We start from the raw sequence: 10,386 nt of genomic DNA on the forward strand, positions 1-10,386 counted from the left end.
TTAAAATTAAATTGAAATAAAATTAATATTAAAATAAAAATAAAAACATTCAATCAAATTCTGTGTCATCAATTCTCAAACACTATCCATGCTAGAGGAATTATTCAGGGCATTTAGTGTATATACATCATTTTTCTATTTAATGAGACTCATATTTTTAAAATTATTTAATATAATTTTTTAATACAATTTGTACTAAATTGTATTGTAAATACTTAAATTTAATTATTATTATTTGAAAGATGACCAAACCATATAATTTTATATATTTTAATTAATAATATATATATATATAAATTATTATTCATTAAATTTTTATATTTTAAAATTTTAGTAATTTCATAAAATATTTAAATTACATTTTATTTGAAATAAAAATATATAAAAAAATTGTAAATATTATTAAAAAATATATTTTATTTTAATTAATTATTTATATAAATAGTATAAAGTTTAAACTCGGATCATCACAAATATTATTTCTTAAATTTAAATTCATTACAAATTTAATTATATACTATATTAATCCATCAACTTCAGATCGAGTATCATATAAATATCCGATTCGTTATTATTCTTACTTTTAGCTTGCTTATATTTTGATTTAAATAGTGGTGAGGTCTTAGAAAATTAAGGGTCTTTGTCCCCATGAAGTCCTCATGTTATAGTTTAATAAGGTTAATAAAACAAAAACACCCTTTGGACGTGCTTGGCATAACTACGTCATTCTTAATCATATTCATTAAAATTTTAATTAAACTATATTATATTAATAATAATATTTAAATTGTGATTAAAGAAAAGACTATCCATCCCAATCACCGTTCCCAATTCAAGTAAATTAATCCTATCAGATCCGCCGTCCGCCATTCATATTGAAATTGACCCCAAGGGAGTGGCGGTTTGATTTAAAAATTAAAAAAAAAAAACTTAAATTTTCAATAAATTAAATCAAAACAAATTAAAAAAATTAAATTAAATTAAATTAGCCAAAATTTCAACAAATTAAATCAAATCAAATTAAAAAAAAATAAATTAAACCGATTTGCTCTCACATTATGTGAGATTTTTTTTTTTACTCAGAGTGTTAAAAATTATTGATAATATTTTCTATTTTTTAATGCAACCTTCAAAAATTTAGTTAAAGAACCAAAATGAATTATAAAAGAAAATTAAATCAAAATTTTGAATTAAATCAATTTTTTTTATTTGCATGGAATTTTGCTCACTCATAAATTGAGAGGCAAAGAGAAATTCCATTTGAGTAGGTTTCAGTTTTATTATTGCCTATTTATAAGGTGACATTTACATTTAATTATCCAAATTATAAAAATATTTTAAACTTTTATCTTAATATAAATACAATAAATTTCTTTTAAATATATAAAAGTGTAAAAGATATAATATCTATTATCCAATTAATACTACGTAATTAACCTATTATAATACACTTCAAATCCAAATCTCGATTAACACGTTCTTGTCCTTCATAATTAAATTAATTATTTTTTTTCCCTTATGAAACAAAAATTAAGAATACGTGGTCGCAAATTAATAATTTGGTCCTTCAAACACATATAATCAATTGGACGCGATGCGTGGCATGTGGCGCCAAAAATGATCTGTTAAATTGACTGCTAATACGCAGTCGTTTCGTCGCCATCCCATGCCATTTAGTGACGCATTGCTAACGTCTTGTCGCTGGCGGACCAACGGAAACGTTCGTTATCGGAACTGGTGTGAAGGCAGCTACGCTGACGGAGATGTGTAATGGTGATTTGGTCCCACCCATTATTTGTCCAGCGGTCCTCACCCCACCCTGGGCCTTGGGTGGTGACATCGTTGAACTATTAACTCATAACTGTGGTTGGAGGTCGGGAGGTGGTCTTGAATGCTAATGTGAGCTTCTGCATTGCATTTATGTTCTTCATCAAACTCTGTAAGAGGGTAAAAGAAAGGGACAAAGTTTTGAGTTTATTTACGGACTTATGGGATTTATTAGTAATTGACTTGATTAAGAGTTAATTTAGAATTCAACATTGATCAAATCTATTTTTAACTCCAACTATAAATAAATTGGATTGAAGTTGGATCGAATAATTTATTAAAATATTTTTTTATTTAAAAATTTAAAAAAATAAAAAAAATTATAAATAATTCGATTTCAACTTAGATCAAATCAAAATTAAAATTATATGAGTTCATAATTTAAATTTTAAATTAATTTAAATTAAAATCGATTTAGTGCTTGAATTTAATTTTATCATTGGTCTAATGTTATTTAATTTTTATCTTTATAATATGATGATGTTTTATAATAAATTAAATAGATCTCATATTATAATGAGCTATTTTCAAATTGAAAAAGGACTTAAAAAAAAAGGAATGAGATTCATGCTTTTGAAAAATATGATTTTGCTTTCATTCAAATATTTGATTCCATTCCCGTTTTCATTTGAATTCCAAATTTTCACAAATGTAATAATTTCCATTGTATTTAAATTATCATATTTTTTTTTCATATATAAATTGATATAGTTATGTTTCATATAATTATTTAAAAAAAAAACAATATAATTTTATATTTTTTTGATATTTTTAATTCACTATTGAAAATTATTTTTTTTTAATAAAAAAAAATTAAAGTAGAAATCCATAACTCAACCTTTATTCCTTTTGTGTTCTAAAGGCCAATCAAATTCAAATAAAAGATGATAAAGCAATGTCTATTAAAATTACCATCCTATATTTCTTAATTAAATAGCATCACCGTCTGATTTAACCAAAAGTACGATCTGCTCACATGGGTCCCGCATGTCAAACCATCATTCATTGGTCGCCAGGAGTGAGTGTAATGAAAACAGTCACAGCGAAACCTGACTCCATTAATTTGATTGTGCGCCGTATAACGTTCGAAGGATTCGTAAAACGACAAAAGCCACGGGGCCAAACTTCAACTTTTTATTTTTTCTTTCGCTAATAAAAGATGGCGCCTTCAGCATCCCGGCATTCATAGCGAGGAAACGACAGCGTATATATTATCTAATCCCAGCCTTAACGAAAGCCCAGTTCCGAAATTTTACTGAAATTAAAAGGGCAAATTAGGAAAAAAAATTAAACTCAATGGACAGCGATCCTGTAAGCAAATGTGCTTCAAAAGCAGTCAGTGTGCGAGAGAAGCAGAGACAGGGAACTGACTTTTATAAGAAGAGGATTTTGTTCTCATCTCTAGAAAATTGAAGAGAAATTGATTGATTGATTGCTTCTTGTAAGTAACCGTAAAGATTTGTTTCCCCTCTTCTGCTGCTTGTTTTCACGCGCGCCCTCTCCTCTTTGGTTTGTGCTCGGTTAGAGAGAGAGAGAGAGAGAGAGAGAGAGAGAGGAAACTTCAGGTTATCAGTTTGAGGATCAAAGCACGTCCCTTCCCCCCTCCCTTTTTTTTTCTTTTTTTCTGTTTCTGTTTTCCGAAAACTACGCGGTTTCCGCAAGCAGTAGTTTTTGTTCTTCAGGTTGTCGGTCTTTTTTTTTGGGGATTTTCGGTTGGTCTACAATGCTTTGGGTTTTACTCTTTGAAACAGAGCTGTTGCATTTTGAGCTTAGCTCATGGTTAAAGGTTTTGGATCTAATAACATATTTTTTATTATTTTTTTTGAACTAATACATGTTATGCTTGAGTTGTTACTTCTGTTTGTTTGAGTCCTTAATGGTTAGTTTTTCTTGTATTTGGATTTAATAAAGCTTATTTTCTTGCATTTTCGAAGCAACCAGTCAGGATTTTTTTTTTTTTGGTGGGTTATGTGTTTCTATGTTTGGATACTGATCTTGGGTTCTGATTTGCAGCTGTTTGTAACTTGCTTCAAATTTAAGCAGAGGGATGGCTTTTATGGGCTTATGAGTGCTTAGTAGAGTTCAATTTTGAGGTTTCGAAAGGAGGTTCCACAGTCAAATCAATCAGCGCAAAAGCTTCAATGTTTGCAGTGTTTTGTGCATGATATTGTTGGTTCTATGGGTTAACAAGAAAAAAAGAGAATCTACAATCGACATTTCTCATCTGGGATCCGAAGAATCACCGCATATTTTTCACCTTTTGGAGCTGTTTCTTTCACCATTTTGACTCACTGATTTGAAGGCTCAAAAAGCAATGCTGGTTTGTGACAGATAATGAGGTCTTGTTTGGGTGATGTGTCCTTTCCCATTTTGTCAAATAGTGTTGCTGATTCTCTCTGTAAAGTTTAGTGAGAGAGCAAGTTTTTGTCAAACTTGTGCCAACGGAATCAGCTTCTTGCTTTTTGCGCCAAAAGGATATCTAGATCCTCAAGATTTCTGGGTACTATCTACGGATCAAGAAAGCCAGGAAAAGAGTGACAACTTGTGAAATGGGTTTGTTTTTTGTGAGGAATACTCGAGGAATATAGGTGAAGTGGTGAAAATGGTCTTGTCAATGAAGGTGTGTCTGCTTCTGCAATGACTGGAAGGGGTATGGTTTTGTTGTCTGTTGTACGTGTCTTTGGAACCAACACGGTGGGGGCAGAGCAATAATGCATAAAATGTTTTACGGCTTCTGTTTCTTGCCTGCATAACCATAGGGGCTTGATGGGTTTTTGACACTTTGATCTATTTAAGGAACAAGTTGGTTTTTTTATGCATTTTGTGGTGGTAGCAATGAGTAGAGAGCAAAAGAGAGGAAAGCAAGAGAAGGGCGGCTCTGATGTCGCCGAGAAAGTTGTAGTTGCGGTTAAGGCATCCAAGGAAATTCCTAAGACTGCCTTGGTGTGGGCTTTGACTCATGTCGTGCAAGCTGGGGACTGTATTACTCTGTTTGTTGTTGTCCCTTCACAGAGTTCAGGTGCCTTTTACATCTCCTCTTGTTTATTTTTGCATCTTTGCTTGTTAAATTTTTAGTAGTAAATGTTGATTAAGATATTTTATATTTAATAATATTACATGTATTATGCACTTTTCATACAATTGATCACTTTTTCCAAATTCGAGTCCTGCATCAATATCAGTGTAGTCATTATATTTTTGACTGACGAGTACTTTCAGATGGTACCAGGGAATTTACCTTCTAGTAAATAGCAAGGAAACTAAGAAGTGTTGCGATGTATTAGCTGTTTCTGGATATCTACCTTAGAAATTATTTAGTTTTCTCGGCAGTACTGATGTCATAACTTTGTCTTTGAAAATTTGAGCTCCGTTCTGTATGAATAATGGTACTTTTGAAACCTACAAAATTCACTCTCACCATTCTTCTTTTTCCCATTGTACTTTGTTAATAACTATGGTACTAACAACTTGTTTCTGTGATTCCTTAGGTCGAAAGTTATGGGGTTTCCCGAGATTTGCTGGGGACTGTGCCAGTGGTCATCGGAAGTCTCATTCAGAAGCAATCTCAGAGCAGAAGTGCGATATCACAGATTCCTGCTCCCAGATGTTCCTTCAGCTCCATGATGTTTATGATCCAAACAAGGTGAGATCAATATATGTTCTATTTTATGGTTCAATGCCTTGCATGCCAATGCTGAATTTGATAGCCTGATTTATTTTTGCAGATCAATGTGAAGATCAAAATTGTTTCTGGATCACCTTGTGGGACAGTGGCTGCAGAGGCCAAGAGGGCACAAGCCAATTGGGTTGTATTAGACAAGTAATACTCTATTAATTTTTTAATAGTTTCTCCTCCCCCGCCGCGCCGCCCCCCCTCTTTTAAGTTCTTATAATGTTTCAGCCTCTCCAAAAACAAACACCTAACTTCTACTATTTTGAATTATCATGAAATCTTTTTGAGTGCTCACATATTGCTTTCTTTGATCCAGAAATTGTCTCATTGCTTTCAATTCATGCATTTTCATTCCGTATATTTTGGCTTCTTTTCCAGACAGCTAAAGCAGGAGGAAAAACGCTGCATGGAAGAACTACAATGCAACATAGTTGTTATGAAACGTTCCCAGCCAAAGGTTCTTCGCTTAAATTTGGTTGGATCATCCAAGGAAGCTGAAAGTGCGGGTCAATTGCCTTCTGAACTAGATGAAGCTTCTGAGAAACGAACAAAAAATAAAAATGATTCTTCAGATTCCATACGAGGACCAGTTGTCACTCCAACAAGCAGTCCCGAGCTAAGGACACCATTTACTGCTACTGAAGCTGGAACATCATCAGTGTCGAGTGATCCTGGAACTTCACCATTTTTTACCTCTGAAATGACTGGAGACCTGAAAAAAGAGGAATCATTAATCATTAAGGAAAATAGGGATGTTGAAGAATCTAGCTCAGAAACAGATAGCGAACATTTATCATCTGCTTCAGCAAGTTTGAGGTTTGAACCATGGATGGGAGAATTCATTAGTTCTCACTTTCAATTCTCGCGACATACGGAGGAAGGTTCACGGAGAAGTACCAATATGGCTCAAGAATCAACAACTAAAGCTTTGCTAGAGAAGTTCTCAAAACTTGATAGACAAACTGGAGCTGGAATGTCCAACTACAGGATGGATTTAGACTTGAGTGGAAATGTGAGAGAAGCAATATCATTATCCAGAAATGCACCTCCTGGACCCCCTCCTTTGTGCTCAATATGCCAACATAAGGCACCTGTTTTTGGAAAACCTCCGAGGTGGTTCAGCTTCGCTGAGTTGGAGCTTGCAACTGGTGGATTTTCACAAGCTAATTTCTTGGCAGAGGGTGGGTTTGGATCTGTTCACAGGGGTGTATTGCCAGATGGCCAGGTAGTTGCTGTCAAGCAACACAAATTGGCTAGTTCGCAGGGGGATCTTGAATTTTGCTCAGAAGTTGAAGTCCTGAGCTGTGCGCAGCATCGAAATGTTGTTATGCTGATTGGATTTTGTATTGAGGACAAAAGGAGGTTGTTGGTATATGAATATATATGCAATGGGTCACTCGATTCTCATCTATATGGTAATTCCTCTTTACCTCTGCATGAACATTTCAATGCTTGCATGAGACAGATGCACTCAGTATGTGGTCAAACCTCAGAAGTTCAGTTTTTAATGTAATATGATTTTGTTTGTAGACTTGTACATGTTGTAGTGTTTTTACTTGGCATTGATATTATTGCAGTATCTTGCCCCAACTAAAAAAGTACTGGTATTGGCAATGTGGCCTTAATGCCATTTCATTTAGTGAGTTGTTTGTTCATATGGTTTATCAGATATAATTGGAAAGCTTCAAGTGGGTTTTTCTTTAAAATAATCCATGGATCTATGGTCTATAGCTCTGGCTTTAGTTGGAGGTTCATTAATACTGTCTTAATCATTGAAAGGCCTTGAAAGGAACTTGTTGAAGTTATTTTGCATATTTACCTTGAAGAGTATGTTTCAGGGCATCATCGGGAGCCATTGGAGTGGTCTGCTCGCCAGAAGATTGCTGTGGGAGCTGCTCGGGGGTTGCGCTATCTTCATGAAGAATGCAGAGTCGGTTGCATTGTCCACCGTGACATGCGTCCAAACAACATTCTCATTACCCATGAGTTTGAACCACTGGTATGGACATTTTGTAGTATCCCATCTAGATAAGAAAACATTCTTGTATAAATGTCCAATGACCATAGCTTCCTTGTTGCATGACTGCAACTGCTTATATCAATCAGTCTCTCTATGGTTTTTTTTTTTTTTTTTTTTTTTTTGGCACTAAAATTATTTTGGATGTTCAGAGTTTCTAGATACAAGAGTAGATAGAATAGGATCTTGTGGATGCTTAAAATGTCAAATTTTTAGCTCTCAATAGCATTTGCCTTTTCAGAGTTTCTGAGAACCTGTTTCTTCAGATATTGATAATTTGAGTCTCACGTCACATGAATGCACTTGTTAACGTATTGGATATTGTGATGGCTTTTATTTTTTTAGGTTGGGGATTTTGGCCTTGCAAGGTGGCAGCCTGATGGAGATACTGGTGTAGAAACGAGAGTCATTGGAACATTTGGGTATTTTTGAATTGATTCATTTGCTTTCAATTTCAAATTTTGCCTGCCCCAATTACAAAATTTAGTTAAAAAAAAAAATCTATTGTGCTGCAGGTATTTGGCTCCAGAATACGCCCAAAGTGGCCAAATAACTGAAAAGGCTGATGTTTATTCATTTGGGGTTGTATTGGTTGAGCTTGTTACAGGACGGAAAGCAGTAGATCTTAACCGGCCCAAGGGCCAGCAGTGTCTCACTGAATGGGTATGCTTTAGGACTCACTTTGCCATTTAATATTACAGTCTTCTTTCCTGGCTGTAGATCAAGAGTGTGTGTGTGTAGTGATTATTAATTATATATGAATCATCTATGAAAGATGTGACTTTATGTGATACATGACCAGAAGAAAACTTCATTGTAATATTTTATTTTGAGGCTGTGTTTTCTTTGATTTGATCTCCTTATTTCTTATTATGCTTCTTGATCTGGATTAGGCACGCCCTCTATTGGAGGAGTATGCTATAGATGAACTGATTGACCCACGGCTAGGGAACTGCTATTCAGAACAGGAGGTTTATTGCATGCTTCATGCAGCATCATTATGTATACGGCGGGATCCTCATTCTAGGCCTCGCATGTCACAGGTGAGGAGAAACTTCCAATAATTTAGGCTTGTATTACAAGAAATGGAATTAATATGGAAATTTTATATCATTTCTTTCCTCCACATATTTTTAGGCAAGTCTTCAAAACATCCAGATAGGTTAGCTTGACTAGTACAATCCCAATTACAGTAGTTTTGGATGACACTCTACATGGATATCTGAAAGCCAGGAATTTTGTAGTAAAAATATAATACAGATTATGAATTCCTTTGCATGGATACTTGTGAGAAGTAAAAGACTGTTGGAAAACCTAAGAAGTGCCTTTTAAGGAAGTGTTTAATTGGATGGGAAGATATCAGGGATCCTGTTTGTTGAAGATGGCACATTTATGATGAGAAACTCTTTGTAGAAATTTTTTTTTATGAATTAGCAAGGGTTCACCACAAACTCTTCTTTCATGCATCTAATATTCTGGCATATTAGATATTACTGCTGGTATTTACGCCTTGCTTTTGTGTACTTGTTTCCCTTTTTTGGGAGAAGGTTCTCCGCATACTAGAAGGTGACATGCTAATGGATGCAAATTACACATCAACACCTGGGTATGATTTGGGAAACCAGAGCGGGCGGATTTGGGCAGAGCAGCAGCAACATTATAGTGGTTTGCCGTCAAATGAGGCAATGGAGGGGTTCAGTAAGCTCTCTTTGGACACGCTGAGGCCACTGTTATGGGAAAGGGATAAAGGCCAGGAGGATTTCATGTGAAGATGATCTGTGAAAAGTTAATCCACTGTGAAAAATCTACGGTATGCTAAATATGTCTCTGGCCCTTTTTGTGTTGTGTGCTTGGTTTTTGCCTTCAATATTTTGGTTCAATGCCATCTAAGATTTTGCTTTGTATAGTAGAAGGGAAGTAGGGGTAGTAATGTTTTGTAATTCTTTTGGTAAATGATAGAAACTGATGTTAAATACCAATATGCACGATTTTCTTTAGAATCAGTGAAGCAGCTTTGAGGAATTGGGTGTTCTTTGCATGTAAATTTGGTTGCAATTGTGTTTTCCATAAAGGAAAAAAAAAAAAAAAAGGAATCTTTAGGTAGGAGCAAGAAGCAGACAAAACTAATCTTAGATTTGTCTTTACTTAAAAAAGCAAACAAAAAAAAGCAGACAAGAACACTGAAAACATTAATGAGGGATTGCAGTGAAGCCTTCTTTTCATCTTGGCTGTAGCATTTCGAATTTTAAATTTTCAAATCATATTGCAGCAAAGCCAAGTGAAGTAATAAAATCTGATAATGACAAAACCTGAGAAATTTCAGAACACAGTTAAGTATTGCTTTGGAGTTTGGCTCTTGCTGCCTTTGCTTTACTAAAGACAATGTCAGCATTTGATCTTTTTGTCATCAACAGGAGGAAGTTAGTTGCTATATTGTCTTATTTGCCTCTCTGGCCAAGGTGGTTGATTATGATTTTCAGAAAAGCTATCCTGAACTTGAATTGTCTACAGTATGACCTCACCTGCCTCGACTCATGGGCAGTAATAGGTTGAAATCAATTTTGTTTTATACTTGCCGATCCTGTGATTGCATCCTAAAGCTATGGGTCCATTTGGCAATGTCTCAAGAAAGTAGATATTAATTTTGATAATCAGATTTTTTTTCTTTAAAAGAAAACTAATCTACCGGCCAATGATCTCTACCCTCTCTATGGATATATGTGCCTATCGCTTCCCTTTAAATTTTGTTTCCTCATTTATACCAAGAGTGAGGAAGAAAAGGAAGCAGCATTGTCAGTTGCAGGTGCTTCATCTGAGTCGCTGCCTCCTGCATGTGGAAATACAGTCCCGTATGACATGTAAGTCCATA

The 10,386-nt window shown here is 34.5% G+C and overlaps 1 pseudogene; it reads left to right on the top strand.

Moving 5' to 3' along the window:
• The first annotated feature begins 3,111 nt into the window (after nucleotides 1-3,111).
• Nucleotides 3,112-9,539, top strand: LOC110648646 (inactive protein kinase SELMODRAFT_444075-like; annotated as a pseudogene).
• The last annotated feature ends 847 nt before the right edge of the window (nucleotides 9,540-10,386 follow it).

This window comes from Hevea brasiliensis, chromosome 6 (genome assembly GCF_030052815.1).
Source record: "Hevea brasiliensis isolate MT/VB/25A 57/8 chromosome 6, ASM3005281v1, whole genome shotgun sequence".
Taxonomy (NCBI): Eukaryota; Viridiplantae; Streptophyta; class Magnoliopsida; order Malpighiales; family Euphorbiaceae; genus Hevea; species Hevea brasiliensis.